At 46.6% G+C, this 22,326-nt stretch overlaps 1 protein-coding gene across 1 annotated transcript in view; it reads right to left on the minus strand.

Moving 5' to 3' along the window:
• Positions 1–22,326, minus strand: part of LOC144110263 (transcription elongation regulator 1-like) — a 151,089-nt gene that overhangs the window by 77,783 nt on the left and 50,980 nt on the right.

Consider the following 22,326-nt stretch of genomic DNA (forward strand, 5'->3'; position numbering starts at 1 on the left):
TACGAGAGGATCCCATTGACATGCCTGAAGATGCTTTAGGCGGCATTTCATGCTTTCGAAGGGATTAGTACGCCAGCGGTCCTCCGAACTACAGAACCAACTCAGACCGCGACGAGAAAAATGTCATCTGCGTGCTTAGGTTTTTGCGCCCCTAGGCTTCCGAGTGGACGTTAGCAGGAGAACGCCGGGCACTGCTCGGCATGAGCGTGCTGACGGCCGGCTTATATACCTGTGATAAGTGCAGAAAATGACGAAGAAGGAGCTAACGAGAATCTGTCTGTGCCCCTCCGAGTGTCGCCACATGTGCTTGCTGAGTGAAGAATGGATAAGAAAGTGCTGTCATTGAACTCTGATAATCACAAACGCTTCGTCGTGGCGCGCGTTATAGGTTTTCTTCTTCAAGAACTTTCGCAGCTGCTGCGGTAATGGCAGAATAGTCCACTGCATTCCACGTATCGGTGGTCTCTTGATAGAGCTGCACCTCCTCGGTCAGCTGGCTGAGTCCAATGGCAATGGCAATAATGCTGCTGCTTTTCACTGAGCAATACTCTATGTCTTGCCAGGTTAACTATGAGACATGGTAGGTAAACAGTGTGTGTGCGCAGTTGTAAACAAACTCCCGTTTTCTTGTAGTAAACTTTGCCTGAATCAGTTGCGTTAACATTCGTCTCAGGCATACAGTTTCTAAATATTACCTAGAGGGAAAACTTGCGCCACGGTCTATGCGAGCTTCTGAAAGAGCCATGCAAGAGCACTTCATGCACCGTAGGAATGCCGGGAAGACAGCAAGGCGCACTTGGCTTGGCCCTAAAACATGACTACAACTGCAAAAATACTAATTTTCGCAAATTATATGTTGCAAGGAAGCGTTGGTTTGTAATCAATATGTTCTGCAAATAAAATATTATAACTGTACATCACAATAAATGAGCAGACAAGCACCAAATTTGCTCATGGCGAGAGGGGGCTTTCTCTTCATGCCGCCAAACATTGCTAACCGTGCAAAACAATTTTCTGCGTTTGTCAGACACGTTTTTTAGAGCAAATCTTCTTTCAAAAAATTGTTACCGCTTAAAATGGTAGACTATAGAAGCTTTCGTTAATGCACTGTGGAAAATATAAACTTTTCATTGGTGCCGTCTGCTGTTGCGGGACGGGACGTGCCCTATGTCCGTGCATAGGCAATGTTCGCGCCGTGAGAAACTTGCTCGAGACCCCGCTTTTCTATGAGAAACTAGTTTGTGCACACGAAGTGCCGGCTCTCGGCATGTCTTGGCGCTGCACTTGCAGATTCCGCCAAGAAAAACATGCATTAGGACCTGTCCTGCCACAGGTAAGTGACGGCCGTGTTCATGCTAACAAGTGCAACATGCGGGTAAGTCGTTCCTGCATGCAATGCGCAGCCACCGCCAGTCTTCGAAATGAACCAAACGCAATCCACAACGAGTACGGTAAGCATAGGTTGCGCTTGTCGAAGTACATCGCGCTTTTAAAGTGTCTCCGAGACTTCTACGAGAAATGTGCAGAGTGGTCCGGCAGCAGACTGCAGAGTTCTCAGTTCACAAAAAACCTTGTTCCCTCCTTTCACATTTCAATGCATAGCTAGCACAGGTTCCCGCTGAAAAAAAACCCAGCTTGCTGCGTAAACTGCTCCCAGTTAGGGGGCAAACGGAATTTAGGCCTAGCAGGCACCGGATGCAGCGCTCAGCTCACTTCGAGTCAAGCGCCTTCGGATCTGAACTGCGTGTGTAGCTGTACTGCACAACCACAAAGCGCACGAATAATCAATAAAAACTACAATGATGAAAACGAAACTGAACCCAGAAAATCCAATCCGTAGCACCGTCAACAAGCCATTAGATGTCAATCCGGTTCGCTGTCTTCACAGCATGCCCCGGGCGTCCACCATCTTTCCCTCTAGTGTATCGTAAGAAACTCTATGGTCTCAGGAGTGCGTAAAAAAAGGGATGCCGGAAGCTTCAAGCTAAAACTAACATTTTGCCCCCCCCCCACTTGCGAGCCAATTGAGGCATAGATCAGAAAAAGTAGTAGTGAATGTTTGGTTTTTTTTATGCATAGAGTTTTTTACTATTCACTAGAGGGAAAGCTGGCGGCGCTGCACCTGAGCCACTATGGGCACTCAAAGCATCATGAGGCGATGAGCTACTTGGTGTGGGACAGCCAATTTTTTCAGGAACACAGAGTGGCGTTACTAAGATGTGCCATTCCGCGCACGATGGAGGGAAAAAAAAATGCGGAGGGAGCATCCGGCGACAGACTTGAAGCCTAGTCGTAAAAAGTAAAATTGCATTAAAAAGAAGAGAGTCGGTCCCCCCGTGACCCCGCCACGTGATAGTGTGCGGTGATAGCCAGCGCCGCTGAGCGCACACATGCGCGGACTGGCGCGGCAGACTGACTCTTGTGTCCCTGAAAAAAAAAGCCTACTGTCCTGCACTAAGTAGCTCATCGTCCCATGATGCTTTGAGCGCCCATGGTGGCTCAGGTGCAATGCCGCCAGCTTTCCCTCTAATTAATAGTAAGAGACTACGTTCTCCGTAGCATGTGGAAGGACTCAGCGGCAATCGCATTGCGGCGTCAGTGGCGGCACTGAACTCGCAGCATGTGAAACGGGCCTAAACTTTACACAATTTTTAAAAACAAGGTTTTTGAGTTCAGAGCGTTTTTATCGGCATAGGATTGTCAACGGTGTAGTACATCAGAATACAGAGACCGATTTAACTTCCGAAAAACGTACCAAAATTTCCAATTTTTTTTAAGTTCTCATAATTTTTCCATGCCCTTCTGATTCTAAAAATATATTATATCACTGATTTCTGGTTAGAATTAGAACAAAAACTTTTAAAAATTGGTAAAACAATTGTTGAGGGCGGCTTTCCCTCAATGTATGCCGTGGTATGGGTCACAATATACTGAAATTCGAAGTATTTATTTGATGCAAAACACGGTAACACACTGAAAAGCGCACAGACGCTTCTTCATCCTGGGATGCAGATGGGTAGCTTCATCCACGGTTTTCAAGTTGGTGAAATGCAGGCAGCGCATCAACGTGCTGAAGCGGTTCCTGCCTTTGGTCAAGACCTACTGAACTAGAGACTTGAACAGATGGCACTGCTCCAGCGCGCATGTTCTAGTTCATGCCTTTTGCCGCTGGAGAAGGGCAGCTACGGGCGGCGTGGCGGAATATACCTTAAATCCTTAAAACCTTAAATTAAATCCTACATCGACGCAGGTAACTTTGCTGGTGCATTATTTATTGACCTTTCCGCTATTTTGATTCCCTCAACCATGCTATTTTATTCAATAAGCTTGACGCTGTCGGCATAACTGGGCCTGCACTTTCGCTAATCAGAAGCTATTTATTCAATAGAAAACAAGCCGTGTTCATCTCGGGAACATACTCAAAATTCAAGAATACTAACGTTGGAGTTCCGCAAGATTCCCTTCTTGGCCCTCTTCTATTTTTACTATATATCAATGACCTCCCTAGGTGTCTTTAAAATTCCAACTGTTTTCTTTATGCTGATGACACAACAATCTTAACCTCAGATTCACATATAAATAAAGTGGTCGATAAACTTAATATTGATGCACAGAATGTATTCGATTGGTGCAGAAATAATTTGCTGTTCATTAATGCATTCAAATCCAGCTTTATAGTTTTTAGGTCACCTCATAAAATTCTTTGCGAAAACCCACAGTGTTATCTCCCTCTAAACATTTTGCCTTGGCATCTTGAATCTGCTCCTGCTTTCTTTGGTTCGTTTTACCTAGCCAGCTTATATGGTACCAGAATTTTCTTGACCCCCCTTTAGTTGCATCGCGAAATTCAGCCAGCCAGAGATCAGAGGAATGCTTTTTTTTAGCCTGGACGAGGACCTGCACTTGCTGTTTTTTTTGTCGATAAGATTCCCATTTTCGGCCTATTTCCTCTTCAGATAACTGCGCCCTCTTTGCTTGTGTGTGTTCCCGTGATGCCAACCGTCGTTGTTGGATGGTCTCCCTATAATTTCCTTATTCCACCAACTTCGTGGCTTCCTCTTTCCTCTCCTGCGGTTTACTCCTTGTACTTTTTTTATTTTTGTACTAATGAGTAGTTCTAACTGATTATAATCACACTTTTCCATGGGATGTGTCTCTATTGCTTTCTCTATGCACGCCGCTATTTGTTCGTCATTTAATTTTGCATACTCTTTTGACTCCCCCTCATTTCTCTTTTAAGCAGGGCTCCCAAATGTAGACTAATATGCTTATGATCACTACCGAGGCTGCACTTCCCCTCTTCGTCTATTTCCATTATTGCGAGCTTCTACCTACCCCTACGCACCGAGCCGCCGTGGACCCCCTAAAATAGCTACTGCCCAATCTGCCAGGCGCCAGCCGATCTGTGCTCCTACCCTTCCACTAAAATGAATGCCACATCGTGTAAAGCCTCTGCCAAAGCCTACTCTATGCACTTTCCTGTTTATGCCTGCCACTTCCAAAGCCTTTCTCCAGGCTTAATTTCCTAATCTCTCGATTAACCATCACCACGTCCTTGGCAAACTCTTCGTTCTGTCCTTGCACCTCCCGCACTGTGCACACCACGACCTGCACTTGCTGTGTTATCGCCCTTAAATCGTCAGCTCCCTAGGCTAATCTGTCCACTACCTGTGCGGCATCACGATTCAGGACATCATTTAGCCCCGCCGCTACCACGACCAAATTGCGCCCTGCAACTTTCTCAGAAAGTTCGCTTTTTATCCCTCAGTACTGCGTCCATTGTCTTCCCTGAGAACACCCCGACTGCTACCTGCCTATCACCTCTTACATGCTCTTATAGCTTTTTTGCACCTCCTCACGTTTGAGTCACCAGTGATAAGCACTATGCTACTCTCTCCTAACTTCTGTATTTTGCTGCCTCTTATCACCGACCATGACCTCATTCCTTGGGTTTAGCTTGTTCCCTTTCTCTCTATCGCCTCCAGACTTCCTAGCTGCCACTCTGCATAGCTGTTCCTATCTGAATCTGCCTGACTTACTTTCTTATCGCTGTCTATGCCAGTGCAGGACCCATCCACGTGGCTGGCGCTAGAATGTCCGCCAGTGGGGCTTTGGATGGCGGTGTCAGCCATTTTTGCGCCCAGCTGACCAAGCTGTTCTTGAAGTTTGCGCTTCTCTGCCCTCTCTCTCTACCTGCAGCTCTCTTCCTAGAGCATCCATACGTAACGCTAGGTTGGTGTTCGCTTGGTCAGCCCTGTCCAGTCATGCACTTAAAACCAGGATGTCTGCCAAGTTGACGCTTCCAAATTCCCCCGAGTTTTCCAGGTTTTACCCCGAGTGCATTTGTAAAATTCTCTGAGTGACATAGTACTTTGTTTCATGCGAAAATAAGCTGACACAAAGCCGCCTGATGGTATCACTCTCCAGTAAACATCTTAAAAATAAAAACGATTTAATCCTTCTTTAATAGTAAGGAGTAGTGTTTATTTCATTTAAAAAAAGGGGGAGATATTAGCAAAATGCATAACAAATCAAATATCTTTGAAAAAATGCTAAAACAAACTGCGACGAATTTAACAATTTCAAATACAAACTAAAAGGAAGATGCATGCGGAAACAAATATTTTCAAATGCGAGATATTTCTATCTACTGATAGTAACCGCAATGGTGTGGGACCTGAACTTTAAAAAAAAGTGAAATTCTCTCTAAGCAAGTCTATTCAGACGAACTCCAGATTATAGAAACCTTAGTTTGTAGAAGTGAAAGAGCGACAAACCTCAGAGTAATACTAGAAAGTCAACCTCAAGTTCATGCACAATGCTTCAGTGTTGTTTCACTGCTTTAGAGAGTTTATTTTCGTCTGGATGAGGGACACTTGCATCTCGGCATCAGACAAAACTTTTTTTCAGCTCAAGCTCTTTCACAGAAGCGGCTTCTTTTACCGTTGCTTCCCAAGTGCATCGGCCCTTTCTGCTCTCGTCCTCTCCAGCTCCTCTTTCCACCATGTGTTCGACCCACCGACCATTTGGAGCATCCTCCTGATAAGCTGAACGTTGGCAGCTCCTCCTGCCGACATTACGGCGTCATACACGATTCGCTGGGCGACCAAAGAGTGCTCCTTCAGATTTTCAACAAGGCATTCCTTGTTAAAAGAAAATCACCGCTCGACAGACGCATTTCCGTGCGAAAGAGACAGAATCACCTTCACAAATGTGAACAGTTCTTAGTTCGAACCACAGATGCCTGCCTGATGGGCATCCAGCCGATGCATGCTCCTACCTACTGAAAATTTTCAATGCCGCTTGCGTCGAGGCTAGGGAGCATACATGCTTGTTGGACCGCATCGCCTGGTCATACATTGGTGCTCCGTTAGAACTTCAAGTGCATCATTCAGACACCGTTCTCAGAGATCGGGAATCAGCGCGCCCGCGGGATTTAGAGATGACAATCCCCTCGCCAGCATGAACCTCAGCGGTGACCTCTCTGCGATCTTTTTGGTGCAGTTCTTCAAGAAAGTGGCGCAGTCACTTCTGAACCCTAGGATAGACTAATCTGAAAGTTTTGGGGCCTTTCGGCGCGCATTCTTCGTAGCAAACCCAAGGTCAACCTTGGGCGTCACAACTACATTCGCAGTAAGGTACACGTCCACCTTGATCAACTTCAACGGACTGTCCGCAGCCATTATTACTTCTTTCTTTACTATTCTACACATCAGGGATCATAGACGGTTCTGCAATGCTGTGCCAAGAAATGGAAGCATAGGCGAATCGGTATGGAACTGAGCCAGGAAGGGCTGCAGTTTCTCCGCGATGCCAAGCATAAAGGTTAGCTTTGCAGACAGCAGAAGATCGCAAATGGCTGTTTCAACCACGCAGTAACTGGAGCTGGTCGGTCGGTTGTTCTCGTTTCGACACGGCTCGACGTACACTTAAGGTACAGCAGAATCTCAACAGCTCTTGAAATTACACAAACATTTTCAAGCCACCGCACAGCCCAAAACTTCATAGGGTAAATGCTGCTCCCGGATATGCGCGAGTATTCAGCGCGTCGGGGAAGTACACATTTGAATAAGTTGTACAAAGCACGAAGAAATTCCACGAGTTGCCAACCTATTGCCGAGAGTCCGGTTTTGAAAGCCCCGTTCACAACATGAAGGCCACAGCTACCAACTTCGAGAATACGATGGCTGTCGTGGGATTCACAAAGTTCTTATTTGATCTCACGGAGAAATTTTATATCAACATTTGGCCCATCCAATGAGATCTGAAGAATTTTGATCGGGAGAGTCCATCTGTGGAAGTTTCAAAAGCGGGTACCAATTCTTCCACCTGCGTGCGCCCCAGAAAGAATGACGTCAAGTAGCGAGTTTTCACGCTCTCCTCTGCATCCAACCAAAAGCGAACCAACACGTCCATTTGCTCTTTTTGAGCAACTTTGTTTAAAGATTCATCAAACGACCCGATGAGGTGGAAGGCTTGGCTTACTTCCGACATGAGGTTCTCCTTGAAGAAAGGTGCGAGGCCATAGACAAAAGTATATCCTGCTTTGTCTTTGCCAAGCTGCATTTTCTTGGCTGTAGCTCATGATGGCAACATCAAAGGGAACAGAAAAGCCGAAGCGGCGGCAGCACGGAGTGATGCGTGTGTCATAACAGCGTTGAGGCACCACATCACTTCAGCATTTATGACCTCTAAGTCACGCTGAAAGACATCCTTTGCTGTACAATCAGGTTGGGCGTCCGTCGCAGTAGCTGAAGCACTTGAAGGATGCGCAGAAACTGACGGCACTGGCCCGGCAGTGGTCACAACGGTGGCCGGCGGGGTAAAAAATGAGGCTACAGAGGGTGTCCCGGCTCCGATAATGGCCAGTCGGTGCTTCTTACTTTCAGCGTGACTTGTCACCCCTATTCTTCCCATGTTGCTGGGCGAAAACTGCTTCCAGCACAGCGTACAGTACACTGCGTTCGGGTTACTTTCGACGGGCCTAATCCAGGCTGCAAACTCGCAATGTTTCGCATTCATCCAGTCCTGGACGAAAGTGCACTTGAAGGCCGTCATGATTGACACGTCGCACACAGCTTGCCTGCAGCACCACAGCAGTCAATAAAACCAAGTCGGTTCAAAACGGCGCAGCTAAATACGGACAGAACTCGTTGCTTTGCCAGCGTCGGCAGATCGTGAAAAGGAGCGAAAATATTTCCCTTTCTCCCAAACCTGTGCCGCCTGCATCGCGTGCATGCACCCCATGCAGCAGAAACGGACACTTCCATCAAGGAGATGCGCAAGGAGTAAGAGTTCATTTGGGTTCATCGCAAGTTCTCACAACGTTTTCTGCTACCTTGTTGGAGCTGTCCACACGGAACCACAGGTAAACAAGGGGAGGCCGCTGGCCATTAAACAGCACACGTGCGAACCGTAAGAAGTGCGCTCTCTGCCGTCGGCCACAGCGCCGGGGAAGCGCGGGAAAGTGTCCGCAGGAAATTGGAAGCGCAGCTGGTGCCGCAAAGCTTTTTGCCGCCTTGCTGGGATGTTCACTTGACAGCACAACATTGGAGGCCAGCGGTCGCTGAGGAGAGGACGCGTAACGCCGCAATGGACAATCCGTGCAATGCCAGTCCGCGTTGTTTAAACGAGGCAGCATTATTGCAACTTTAGTTCCTTTTATGTAGAACTACAGCTAATTTTCCCCGATATAAACACAAATCCCCCGAGTTTCCTAGATTACCCAAATTCCCCGAGAATTCCCGCTTTTCACAGTTTTCGCGGTTGGTAGACACCTGAAAATGCAGTATTTGCACATAAAATCCGTGCCTTCGGCCTCCTCTACCGATTCGAACCGCGTTTCCTTCAAATTCACCAACGCCTCACACTCCTTGCATCTGACTTTCAGTTGCTTGACCATCTTAGCAGCACTCGATTTTTGCTACCACAAAACCTTAGAATATCCACAGGCTAAAAGAAAGACAGTTGCAAACACGTGCTCAAATAAAATCTTGCCTACCGCAAATGCCGATCACCTAGAAAATGAGCAACTACCTTTCTAAAACAGTTAACTCCCAAATGAGTGCTGAAAATTTATAGCTGCTGGCCAGATATAGACCCGGCTGTTAGGTCACTGACCTGAATTTTGTTCTTTAGCCTGCATTGTACCTAAACTAGCTTAAATCTAAAAACCAGCCTAAATCTAAACTTTCAAATTATTAAAGAAAAAAGCTCATCTATTTGACGCTGTCACGTCGCTCGCGCAGTCATCAGTCCGCCCGGTCCCAGTCACCATGCGTAATCTGAGGAGTACCGAAACATGCGTCCGCGCCGCACGGCTGTCAGCTAGACGAACAGGTAAACCGAGCGCCCTCAACGGCCAAAAAGTTAATGGAGGTTGGTGTACACAGTCCCATAAGACCCCCCATATGTGCAGGTCTAGTTCAGTAGGCCTTGCTCTTGGTCTGTCTGAACACTGGTGTCTCCACAACTTCCTTTGTTGACCAGTAAATCTCAACTTGAGGGTTGCAAACAATACCCTGCAATATTATTAGTTCAAAGAAGACCATCATCTCATCGCTGTGTACTCGTTTCCATTAGAACCCCGACAAGTGCAATAAACTGCCGTGTAACGGTTCGTCTCGGTCACGATTTGTGTCCTAGTAAAAAAAATAGATGGAACCAGTCAAGAACATCATTCTCGTCAGAGGGCTGCCACAAGACTCCGGGCAGTGAAGAAAGAAGGAAGCGCGGAGGCACAGGTCGCGGATTATTGGTGTTCACATGCTGCCACACATGCGCACTACTCAAGTTTGTTTACCGTTGTCGGCGTCGCTCTCGTCGTCAAGTCCGAGTCACTGTCAGAAGTAAATTCCATGTCGTCAGCAACACTGGTTTCTGTACCACTCTAAGAAGCACTTCTTTTCCTCCGAGCATTGCCGCCACCGGCAATCTTCATGTGAAGCACCATTATGAAAAGACGGCTGCCAGGCAAAACACGCACGAAAGGCACGAAATGCAATTTTTCATGGACATGGACTGATGGAAAAACTTTATTTTCGTCAGAACGCATGTGCGGACGATTCAGCGCTAGATGGCCATTAACCCATGGCTGACGGCGACCTGGGTGGCCCACTCCACAGCCCTGGTCTGGACGACCAGGTCTGAGCTGGCAAACATGTCCTCCCACTGCTCGAAAGAAGGATCATGCATAATATCTGTCGGTGGCAGTGCTATGCTACAGCTCCATAATATGTAGTCATAGGTCGTCAGTTCCCGACACCATCTGCATTCTGGCTGAATATCCGGGTAGATTTTTCTTAACACGTATGGGCTGAACAACAATCACGTATGGGTTGAAGAACGATCTCGTCTGCAATCCTCGCCAACTATCACCCTTTAGGAATGACAGCTGCGGAAACAGCGGAAAATCGGGCCGGACAAGTGTGACTCGTCGTCGGCGATATTGGTACAAACTCCCAAGACGAATACAGCTCGGGGTTGGCGATTAAAGGGTTAACTAATATCCAATAGTTAACTTTTTAACTATTAATGTTAAGCTGCTTAATTTCTGAGAGGCATGTAGCCCACCGTAAGTAAAATTGAAAATTGGTTTTTGAGGAAAGGAAATGGCGCAGTAACTGTCTCACATCTCTGTGGACACCCAAACCACACCATAAGGGAAGGGATAAAGAAGGGAGAGAAGAAGCGAAGAGCTCCAGAATAATTTCGACCACCGGGGGATCTTTAAAGGGGCCCCGAAACACATTTTCAGTGCATTGTTTTTTGCCTGTTGGTTGCATAGAATGAGTTATAGTGCTGCTATTAGCATCGATCGTAGAGCGTATATTGTGGTTTTTAATATTTTAATTAGCTCACAAAAGCAAATTCGTGGTGCTGACGGTGTCACCATACAGTGGCGGTTTTTAGCAGCGGATATGACATCACTTAATGCGAGCTTGATGATTGGACAAAGAGTAAATATACTGCAAATTGTGTTAATAACTAGAGATACGTTTTGTCAAGTTTTTGTGTTTTATATTACATTAACAAAACCAACTTGTTTGCCTTAGATAAAAGCGCTGTAAAAGCAAGTAAAACAAAAATGAGCCACCAGAGGCTTTGGCTACTTTTTGCATCAATGAACTTTGCGCCTTTCTGTAAACATCCTACGACCTAGCACTCAACACTTATGGCTACTCTCTATGTATCTGAGAGCGGCTTTGCGGAATCGATCATCGAGGCATTGCACTCTATAAGCGTTCGTTTTGGTCACAAGGAACGATGCGTTCATTTCACATTTAGCAGACGGTGTGCATCGTGAGCTTGTGGAGGATCACTGGGTGGCGGCGCCAGATGGCACCACGCTCCCGTCGACAGCGCGCGCTCCTTGCTCGCCGAGACCAACCAGCGCGCTAGGAGCGACGGGCGATGGTAGGCGGTAAGCAGTAGCTGTACACGCTATGCTAAATGTGTCTGATACCTTGTGCAGGCCGTCACACCGTCGCAGTATCTCGCGCTCGCGTTCGGATCCATAAGTAAGGGAAAGTACGTCACTGATCAGTGTTCCCTTCTGCGCCGTCGACGTGACGGTGAAGCATCGCTGGGTCAGCTGGGCGTTCACATGGTTGTTGTAACCATGCAAACGGTGCTGCCAGCTTTGACATGAACGAGTTACAGAGAACAGGCAACCATGGAGTTCAAAGTTTCACCACGTGCTCAGATAGGTTGTTTTGATTGGTCGCATTAAGTGTCGTCATGGGGAGAGTAAAATGGGAATAGGAAGCTGCGCGAAAATCGAGTTGAGGGCAGCATTTTGTTTGCTTGTATTCTGAAATTTCTTCATTGAATAACTCCCGTTCCTATGCATCGATTCTCGTAATTTTTTTTTTTGAGTAGGCATCTGTGTGACATAAAGAATCCATTTGAAGCGCAACCGGCATCCGTTCAAGCAGTGTTTCGCAGCCTTTAACATGCACTGACATCGCACAGCACACGGGCACCTTTTGCACTTCGCCTCCATCAAAAGGAAACGCGGCGGTAAGCAATATCCATATCAGTTTCTAGAATTCCGAAAGCGTGATTACCCTCGGCGCTGTGGCCCAAAAAATTTTAACTACATTGTGCCAAAATGCATGTGCTTTCGAGTAGCTGGCAGGCAAAGTAACATCTCCAGTGCATGTAACTCATCGAAATAGCCCAAATTTGTTGGGCCACAACGCTGTGAGGGAAATTGTAAAAACTGATATGGATGTGACTTACAGTGGGCTACACGCCTCTAAATAATTAAAGAGCCTAAAAGTAATAGTTAAATGTTAACCATTCAATATTAGTTAACCAGGCTGCTAGTTTGCACGTCTTAGCTGTATTCTGAGGTACTACTCCGCTGACAATGTTATACCGAAGAAAGTGCCCTTCTAACTCAAAAAGGCTATTTTTGAAAATTGTGTAAAGTCTTAGGTGAAACACCCTGTATAATGGCTCGTTACTTTGGGTGCTGTCTCCTGCTCGTCTGTTTTATTTTTTATTAGGTGCAGTGTTAATATACTGTAATATTCATATTTAATCCATGCGTGTCTTTGCCCTGCTTCTGTTTACGAACACAGTTTTTTCTGCACTGTATGTTCGCTAAGTAGCCCAACTTCAACTATACTGCTGCATGAGCTCAACTGGCAGCTTACGCTGGCGCAGCGAGTTCTGCAGACCCAGACGGCAGCCTCTGTGTGACGGCACTGTCACCGTATCACATGAAAACGACAGCAACGAAAGTTCTGCAATACCATGAGCTCCCCGCACAAGTTCAAGAATGAGTGGCGACCTCTTGGGAACGCAAAAAAAAAGCTCGCGTGATCCTTCAACAGATCTGCTGTTTCCCCTTTCCATTGCTCCTAAGACTTTCTTTACTTCCTCTTTCATTAGTGGCAGGATGACGCATTGCTCTGCGCTACTGTCTCATTAACGCTATGATTACAATGGCTACTGTTCGGATTTGTGTAAACTCGTCGGCTACATTAACTAACTTATCCTTATTGCTAATGACATTGCCCTCCTTGTCTCTTAACGCATACATCTGGTTTTTACCTACGCCTAGTTTCCTCTTCACCGCTTTTAGGCTTCCTCCATACTATAGAGCATGCTTGATTCTCTCCATATTAAACTTCCTTATGTCGACTATCTTGAGCTCATTTATGAACTTTGATACTCTGTCAGTTCTATTGTATCGGTAGGGTTAGACGCTTTCATGCTTTGACATTTCTTAATCAGATCTTTCGTCACCTGAGATACCTTTCCGGTATCCTGTCACACTGTCGACCATCAAGGTCGTCTTCCTCAGTTAAAGCCAAATATCTGTTTTGCAGCGATATCCTGAATTCCTGTATTCTCCCTCTTACCGCTAACTTGTTAATGGACTTCCTCTTCACTAGCTTCTTCCGTTCCCTCTTCAAGTCTAAGCTAATTTGAGACCTTACCATTTTGTGGTCACTACAATGCAACAACGTTGTAGCGACCAACGTTGTAGCGACCACAGAATCTGTGCTTGTTACCGACCCCGCCGATAGCGATGCTTCCTTCATCCCAGTTTCACAGCCCCCTTCCCACGGTAACCACGAAGCTTCCACATGCTACTATTTTTGTACTAGGTGACTTAAACTTCCCCACAGTAGATTGGTCTAACCCATCTGAGACGTCATCAAATTCCCCTGAGTGCAATTTCATCAACACGTGTCAAACCTTCACTTCAACCCGGCTGATATCCTCTCCAACAAGGCAAACTGTTCAATCATCTAGCATACTTGATCTAATTCTAACGTCGCACCCACAAACCCTATCTTCACTTTATTTGCCAGAACTGTGTGATCAATCAGTAATCCACGCCGCATTTTTCAGCCACCTGCCGAACCAAAGAGAGTAACCAAAACAATCATACTTTACGATAAAGGCGATTACACTAGCATTAACCAAGAACTCGAAGCTTTCTTAGTCGGTTTCTAATCCACGTTGAACAAGGCACTCCTGAGACTAACTGGGCACTCTTCAAAAACAAAATGCACAGCCTCATTAAGATACATTCCTACAATAAAAACCAGGTTATGGGAAGGTTTCACTCACTTCTGATCGGTTTCTATGGCATTCTCGGCATGTGTCGCCTCAATCTTCTTCCTTACACCCAAAATGGTGCACAAAGTATTTGGGGGAACGTTACACTTCGCTGCTACATCCATCTTTTTGCAGCCGCTGCTCACAGCTCTCAGTATCCGCAGTTTTTTCTTGATACAGACAGCCTTCTGCTTCATTGCCATATCAGCCGATGGCAGACACTAGTTATGGCGCACTCGGCGTGTTGTTGCACCTGCTTTCCTTCAACGCTGGACAAGTGGTGCCACCTTTTGTCATCACATATAGTTGCACGCTTTCAGAGTGCGTGTTCTGTTCATAGGTGGCACAACTAGTCAAACGAACAATTTTTGCGGTACTTTTTCAAACTAAAAAAAAATGCGTTTGTGAATTGTCTTTAAAAATTTATTTAGCTTTTTTTACGCTACCTTGCTAGTTTCAAGGCTCACACGAACCAAATATACCAAATACACCGCAGCGGTGGCCAAGTGGTTGAGCATCCGCCTCGCATCCGGGAGGTGCGGGGTGCGATCCCCAGTGCCACCGGGTACCCACCAGTGATACAATGAGTACAAGCTTTCTCCTGGCCTGCTGCTTGGATTATTTAGGGTGAAATGCTCGGAAAATGGGTCTCTGACTCCACCTTGAGTAATCGAAAAATACCTTGTGCCATGGCGCTCTATGGCCATAGATGCCCTTGTGCCATAAAAATCCATAATCATCACGAACCAAATATTTCTTTGTTACAATCAATATCACGGCGGATCTTGCATTTTCAGTTTCGTTGCAGAAAAATAAATGTCACTGAAATGAAGCATGAATAAACAAAGTCCATACTTCATTAAAACCGATAATTTGGTACATCAGTGTTCGTTATAACAAGGTTCAAGTATTGATAACGTAGTAAGTAACACTCGATACTCATGTTAAAGGGAAAGTGAGAACTTTACCATTTTTTTTTTTGTTAGCAAAATTTGATAGTTCGGCATTTCATGGCTTTGTTACAGCTTGTCCGGGAATGAAAGATGCACTTATTTAAAAGAAATTTGGATTCGAAGTTGAAAAAGCTTTTCCCGCCCTCGCATTCAAACTCGATGCACTCTTATGACGTCACAGGACAGAGTGACGTGACATAAACGCAGACTCCGTGATTTCTGACGGCTAGCAGTGCGGTCTAACAGCAGCCGAAATGAAAGCTACCGCCGCCGCACGTTGAAGGCATCTATTGGAGGTCGCTACCATCTCTTCGTTTACGTTTACACAGCGTCTTACCATGGATCCTGTTCCCGAACCCGCCAACGAAGTTCTCGCAAAAACTCCGGCCTGCATTTCAGCGACCTCAGCTCAACAAGCCTGCGATGCTTTTGAGGGAGCACCCAACCCAAGCCAGCCTAACCTGACCTAACCTAACCCAACCCAACCCAGTTAGGTTAGGCGCCGGCGGGTCCTTTCCCCATTCCCCCATGAGCAGCCGTTGCTAATTAAATATCTTAACCCCAGTGCGGGGAGTCCCAAGGGTAAAGGACAGTCAGCACGTCGCGCCCGTCAGAGGCTGGCCAAGGCTTTGGGGCCAATGGATTGTGATTCCTTGAAAAGGGCTGTTGCACAGTGCAGCAGGCGGCGTCGAGGAGGTTTCTCACAGTTGCAAGGGCTAGGTTATTACTTTTTTTTTTTTTTGCCACAAAAAAGGGATGGGTGCTCAAAGGCGCTCGCATTTAAAGTTGGCGGCTTGAAAGTAAAACCCATGCACGACGCTTCAACGGCTTCCGCACGTTTCCGGGGGTACGGGGTCCACTGGATCGGGCTCTCTCGCCCACTTGCATGCACCTTCAGATGTGTACTGTGAATGAATTAAATTAGCCGAGGGCTCGAAAAGAACAGCTCCGCCCAACTGCCGAAGCCATTGAATGACGTTACAACGCGCACCTCGCCGCGGAGCCGAATCGGTCTGTCAGGGCCGGCGGCGGCTAGTGCACTCAGCGCGAAATAAAAGACATCCTCCAAGTGCCCGCCAGTGCGGTCAGAGTGCGCCGAAGCCGCCGAACGCGCTGGCGGTCAAGCGCAGTTGGAGTATAGAGCGTCTCGCTTTGGCCGACATGACGTCGCCATGCAGCGCACGCGCATGTTACGCCGGAGTATAAACGCGCCTTAACACTTTCCTGCGCCTTAACACTTTCCCATCGATAGCCCGCTATCGATGGTTTCAAATTCGTATTTTCCCGCTTGTGAAGCGCTCCTGGACAGCTAGCGTCATCCAATGAGTAAAAAAGGAACCTTTCTTTCAGTTTTGCTTTGTGTTTTTTTTTTCCATCATGCGAATATTTTTAAAGCCCCTTCGGAGTCACGTGACTGGCGCTCGTTGTTTACTTCATGGCGTTCACGTCGCGTGCCGCAGCTGCACGGAAACGACGCGTTTCCCATAAATTGATGCATCTGAGAGCTTGTTTTTGCACGAGAACAGCAGCAGTGATGACTCAGAAAGCGACTTTGGTTCATCAGACTTGAGCACGGACAGTGAAACTGCGTCAAACCAGAGGTCAAACCGACCCGGAATGTCAACAGCCATGCCCTGTAAGTTCCGCTTGTGCTGCGTGCATTGGAAGAGATCAGATTGTTCTGAAGGTCACAACTCTTATCTGCAGGGTGTCAACATCCTTCGGGGGGAATTGCTTGCCACCGGCAGCGCAGAGAGTCGTGTTTTCGGCTAGAAGACAGCCAGGTGTCGACTTTGGCGTTGCGCGCCGGAGTGCCGCACGGTGCTTCTTCACAGCCATCGATTTCTTCCTCCCATTTTTCACCGCGGAAATCATCAGTGAGATATGCAGGAACACGAACAAGTATGCGTGGAGGCATATTCTGAAGAAACCGTGCTATTGCGAAAAATATGGATCTTGGCGAGAGGTCACTCCGGAAGAGATGACAAACCTCAAGGGCTGCAGCACAAACACCAAAAATGGAAAAATACCGAAACTGCAAATTGTGCTATGAAGAAATAAAGGTCGAACGAAAGACAAATGTTTTCTGTGAGACGTGCGGAAAACCTCTGTTTCACGGCAACAAGGAACTGTTTCGTGCGGTGGCACGATAGTCGGTACACTACTGTGTCCTTGCCTACCTCAGCGAATATGCTGTACACGGAAAGCTGACATTTGCAGCAGTGTTGCATCAGTCCCTGTTGTAAAAAACGTATATCCTGAAATTTTTTTGTTTTGTTTGTGTGAAGAAACTGATGTTTTTGTGCATTTTCTCTTTGTGAATACAAATTTTTTCCTGATAATTTTTTTTTCATCACGTACTTAATAGCCTGTTGATTGAAACTTATACCATTGCAAAGAGAATTTCCTCCTCTACAATTTGATACTATACACTCCTGTATCAAGCAAGTTTTGTTAAAGAAAAAAATATATTAATGACACCACCCAAACAGCACCACTTTTCCCGCGGGCAGGAAAGTGTTAACAGAGCTTGCGCTTAACCGCTAACCAACGTATTCGGTGGCGGCATCTATGGGAGCCTGGGAGCCACTAAAACCCCCCATACACTCACTGAATAAAAAAAAAAGAACCTGTACCGAGGCTCGGATTCGAGCCAGGACCTTTTGGCGTTTGAGGCGGAGACGCTACGACTCCGCCACGACGTCTCAAGCAACGACCATGAATAAAGGCACATCTAGTGAATGCACTCTTCCGATGAAGAAGTCTCCGCGCTTTTGCATATCCTGGCCTTACAGAGCTAGGCCATCAGCAATTTTTTTTTTCCTTAACTGCTTTGTATCTTGTCTCCCGTCCCTAACAAACGATTTCCGTTAAGTAGTTCGAAGTTGACCAGCACAGCCGGGAACGTTTCGCCGGGCAAGCGTACGAAGACACAAGTGCTCTTTATACTGCTAACTGCCTTGTACGACCACCGACCACTGTGGCATCATAGTTTTTTATCCACCGTGGCGATCACCTGACCAGCCTTAACAGGCTCCTTCAAAGGGTAACTAGCATTTGAAGCGGCACTTGCAGTTCCTCTGCTGTTTGGCGCTTGTAAATCGAGGCGCGTCAAAAACAAAACCACGGGGTACACAAAGCTCATAGATGCAAAGCGCCATATCAAATCTAAACTCTCCTGGCTGCCTATGGCGCCGCCAAGCATCGGTTTTCTTTGCTTCCAACATTCATGTTGTCTTTTGTCCGTCTTCCTTGTGTGATAAAAGTGCACTATCGGTTTTAAAACAAAACTTACTGCAATACTGAACCGCGCAAGCTCCCTTTGCCAGCCTCAGAGATTCGTGGTGTCCAAGTAGGAAGGAAAACTCCTCCAAGGTGGCGTCTCTTGTCCAGTGATGTGATCACGCTTGTGCTTGCGAGATTGGCCTGTGGCGGCGATACCTGTATTTTGGTTCTTGCTATTTTTGGTGTCCATTTTTGTGTATATTAAGTTGTTTCTTATTATTTAAAGAATTTTGGTCAAATTATTCTGACAACTTTTTGAAAAAATTGGATACTCAGATTCAAATAAATTTTACCCCAGTGGAGTCTACTATTATTAATACTTTCAATAAATGTACATTCATTGTTCTAGCCCTTCTGCAATCAGAGTTACAATGTTTTGAAGTTCACATAAAAGTGGGCGAGGAAAAAGGTGATTTTTCTTTATGCTGTTTAACATTTTCACATTTTAATAGAGTGCTGTTAATGGTTTTATTGCAAGCTCCACTCATTCAACTTTCAAATAAAACAAGAATGGTGAAAATCGCGCAAACCAAAGCCGACAAAAGCTTATCAGCAGTGTGTAGGGTGGTGCAGAAAATGAAACTGAGAAAAACAAAAAAAAAACGAAATGAAACATTTTGCAGCTGTGTAAGCACATCACAGTGCTTAATTTTCCGAAACAAACAGCTTAGAAGGCCCATAGTGAATATTCTCAATCTCAATTTTGCCGCTGCCGCCGCTTAGCAAGCTGCAAAAATGAGGTCAAGGGTGCACACTGTATTGTGAAGCAGTCTGTCGATCGCCACCAAATCTATGACCACGTCGGTAGGTCCGCAGGCAATGGTAGGTTGGCGTCTACATGCTTGTTCGCTAGCGTCCACATCTTGCGCTAGGTTACAGAAATTGCTGCCAAACTGGCGATGTTATCATCGGAGTGCTTCGCAATTCCTCGTGATCAGCGCTGGGCAGAAATGTGTGTACTCTGACCCGCTGCTGCCAATCTCGCCCGAGCCCATGATTTGATCCGTGTCGAAGGTGAACGCCGAAGCTGGTAAAGAAGCGCTTATCACGACCACCGAATTGCACTCCTGTGCCTCGTTATTCCCACTTCCGATCACTGTTTGTGAAGTAAAACAATCCTCCGGCTCTCCGTCATGCGCTGCAGCCGTGATGTGCACCGCGCTCGGAACGAACACCGGTACGGCTGCCAAGGTCACGTCATCCGCCGCTCCACGCTCAGGCACTCCGCTGCTGCTGGTTGACATCACTGCCGACGAACTTTTGTCTTTCGCATGCTTTCTGCAGCCTTTTTTACGTTTTTTCCTGCGAACTTCCGATACGGTTTCGCGCCACGGTGGTCGTTTTCAAAATGGCGTCGCAGGACAAGTGCGGAGCGTTCAAAAAAATGGCGCCGGACAATGAAGCGCTTGAATTTCGCCACGTGGCGTCCAACAGCCAATAGCATTGCCGCATTTTATATTTTGTTTTCTGTCTCTTTCTCGGCTACCAATCGCAGTAGACCTTTCGTATTGGCGGGAAAGAAAGCTAAGGTGTCGCTCTTCCAAATGAGACCAAAGTTGCCTCGGTGCGCCGCCTACTTTTGACGCGACGCAAAATGGGCATTTTCTAACCGATTTTCGCAAGCTCTCTTGCCAAAATTGCATCTTTGCGTGTCGATTTCTCATAAACTGCGCAGTATTCAGTCATGAAACTTGAAATTAAGATGGAAAATGATGAGACATATCCAACTATGACAAAATTTAAAAGTCAATTTTTTTCGCGATTTTTTGGTCCCAAAGACCCGCATCCCCCCTAATTATATCCGGAAAAATATAAATTCAAGCAATGAGTGGCCAACAGACCTTTTGTAATACACTAAGCTCTTCGCAGGTGAAGCTTCATGCCAGATAGTGCTCTGTCTGACACAGCATGATGTAACAAGCAAGTTGCTGTCCTGTTTTGTGATTTCAAGCAACAGCTAGAAAAAATGACAGCGATGTAAGTGAAATACATGGACAACTTCATGATCACAAGCACAGAAACACGTGCAAAGCACTGCACTGTTAAAACAGCTGTACGATGTCAGTTGAACCTCGACTTAACGAAGTCTGTAAAACCGGCAGTTTACTTCGTAATACTAGAATTTTGCTACATCAAAATTCGTCCCCTAGCAGCATGCTAAGAATCTGCCAAACACGTGCTTTATCTCACGGGAAAAACCATTATTTGCGATTAAGGTGATCTTCCTGCCCTTTCTTCGCCAGCAGCAACGGAGTTACGGGCATCATGCTTAGTTGCTATCTTGCCAGCCGCATCAGCGCGTACCTCAGCGCGTCTATCGCACAACCATCTCTTGGGTGATGGGGACAACGCACCTGTCTTGAGTTTTTGTTTTGCTGTCATCACCGTCATTTCGTGTCTTGAGTTTTTGTTTTGCTGTACTCACCGTCATTTTGTAAGTGCCCAGAGCACACCGCTGACAGACATAGTGACACATTCCGCAGCTGCCACCACTGTGACCTTGCCAACGATGACCCCCCCACCCCCCTTTGGGCCTTCCCCTCTCTTTACACTCCTTTCTTGCTGAACAGAGCCCTACAATCTCCAATGAACGAAACGAAATCAGGCCCACTCCGCTGGTGTTTTCCGCCACAAGTACGAGTGTGTTTCTTTTTGCACATACAGTAAAAGCTCGTTAAATCGAACTTCACGGGACCAGGAAAAAAGTGAATTATCCAATGTTCGAATTATCGAATGGCCTAGAAACAACTGACAATAACCATTTGCATTACTGTATATACCCATATTTACTCGCCTAACGAACCCACTCCCAAAATGAACCCACCCACCCCCGATTTTTGCCTAAGAATTTGAAAGAAAAAAAAAGCGTCAGTCAGTCCTTAAAGGGGCTGTGAAGGATATTGAAGCACGCCGCTTCACGAATAGCGTCCAGCAAGAATTTTTTAAATGCGCTTTGTAGAAGCTGAGTTATCTGTAGTTGAAATTTGAATTTCAGCGTCTTCGCGCCTTTTCCTCTCCTCTCGTTACTTTTTGCACGCTGGAAGGTAGGCGCTCCTTCGCCGGCCCCCCTCTGGGAGCGGAGCTTCCCAGCCCACTGGAGCTAAGCGGCTTATTGGCTGCGGCCACGGTAGCTGCCTGACGTCTGAAAGAATCTAACCAATGGCCACCTCTAACCTTGTCTGCGCATGCGGGGGACGGAGGAGGGTGCGAGCATGAAAAACTTGCCGGGAAGGGCTCGCCAACTTTGACGCGTGATTGTGGGTCGTCTGCTGCGTGTAGAAGAGTATTATTTGGCTCTGGTTTTCATGGCAACACAGTGCAGTGATTAAGTGAGTTAATGTGCGCTCCTCGGAAGGCGTTTCAGAGCCCCTTTAATGCTTCCCTCCATTTTACACCGTCACGGTCCATAACACATTTCTTGGCAGTGCGCCAAGATGCTGCACAGCACGTTAGCTCTATCATAGGGGAGGAGCGAACTTGGCAGAGTTCCAGCGCTTGTTCGATTGTGCAAGCCTCGTTTTCACTATGTTCACCTTATCATGCCATGGGCAATTGGGGCGGACGCCGTCTACTGCCACCCAATCATTGGAACGCGCCATAGCAGCAAGCGCCTTTTGCAGGGAACGAACGATGCTAAAAGCCCGCGTCGCGACTGACCGCGTGGTTCCGTTGGCGACTGATGGATGGAAGGATGGACGACACTCGCAAAGGGAAAAAGTTTTTCGCACGTAATTTGTTGTAGCACCTGTCCGAAGTCATAGCCTGTCATGGGCATTGCGCTGACAGTACTTATCGGTATTTCCGAAATGACAGGGCTCGAATTAACGACTATTTACCACATTTACTCGCGTAATGGACCCACTTTTTTCCCAGAAAAGTTGACATCAGTTTGGGGGGAGGGTTCGCTACGCGGGAAAAAAAAAAGTTTCCAACAGATTTTTTTGGAACGGTCCAGATTTCATATATCTCCGTCAGTCCATCGGTCATCAACAAACCCACGCGGTCAGAC

This window comes from Amblyomma americanum, chromosome 1 (assembly GCF_052857255.1).
Source record: "Amblyomma americanum isolate KBUSLIRL-KWMA chromosome 1, ASM5285725v1, whole genome shotgun sequence".
NCBI lineage: Eukaryota > Metazoa > Arthropoda > Arachnida > Ixodida > Ixodidae > Amblyomma > Amblyomma americanum.